Raw genomic sequence first — 729 nt, forward strand, 5'->3', positions numbered from 1 at the left:
AAAAAAAAAAAGATTTAAAAAAAATATATGTCCAGTTCCTGCAGCATGGTTTTCCGGTTTCCTTTGGGCGCTGGAGTTGAGTGTAAGGCCTTGCGCATGCGTGCTGTAGCACTGAGCACGCTTTTGTGAAGATTTTTCATCCAGAGGCTACATGAGTGAGTGCACCTGTGCTTGTGAGAGTGCTATTCCCTGATGATCTACTCAGTTTTATGCCGGCATCTCTGCTCCTCCTCATTGTAGAAAGTGCGGAGGGTAAACCAGGCCAGGTGGCGGGCATGCCTATGAGCCCAGTGCTCTGGCAGGCTGAGGCAGGAAGATAATTGCAAGTTCGAGACCAGCCCGGGCTACAAAGTGAGCTCAAGGCCAGCCTGAACTGCACAGTGAGACCCTGTCTCAAAAGGACAAAAAAAGTTTGAGCCCAGCCTGAGCAACTTAGCCAGACATTGTCTTTAAAAAAAGAAAAGAAGGGGCTGGCGAGATAGCTCAGTGGTCTAAAGCACCTGCTTAGGCAAGCATGCAGGGACCTCAGTTGGATCCCCAGCACCACATGCCAGCCAGCCCCACCACCAGGGTGGGCTGAGCTGACCATGAAAAAGAAATAAATAAATAAAGGAAACATTTAAAACTAAATAAATAGGGGCTGGAGAGATGGCTCAGTGGTCTAAAGCACCTACTTGGAACAAGCTCGGCAAAGCACAGGGACCGCGGTTCGATCCCCCAGCACCACAT

This window comes from Octodon degus, unplaced genomic scaffold (assembly GCF_000260255.1).
Source record: "Octodon degus isolate 3935 unplaced genomic scaffold, OctDeg1.0 scaffold00056, whole genome shotgun sequence".
In the NCBI taxonomy this organism is placed as follows: domain Eukaryota; kingdom Metazoa; phylum Chordata; class Mammalia; order Rodentia; family Octodontidae; genus Octodon; species Octodon degus.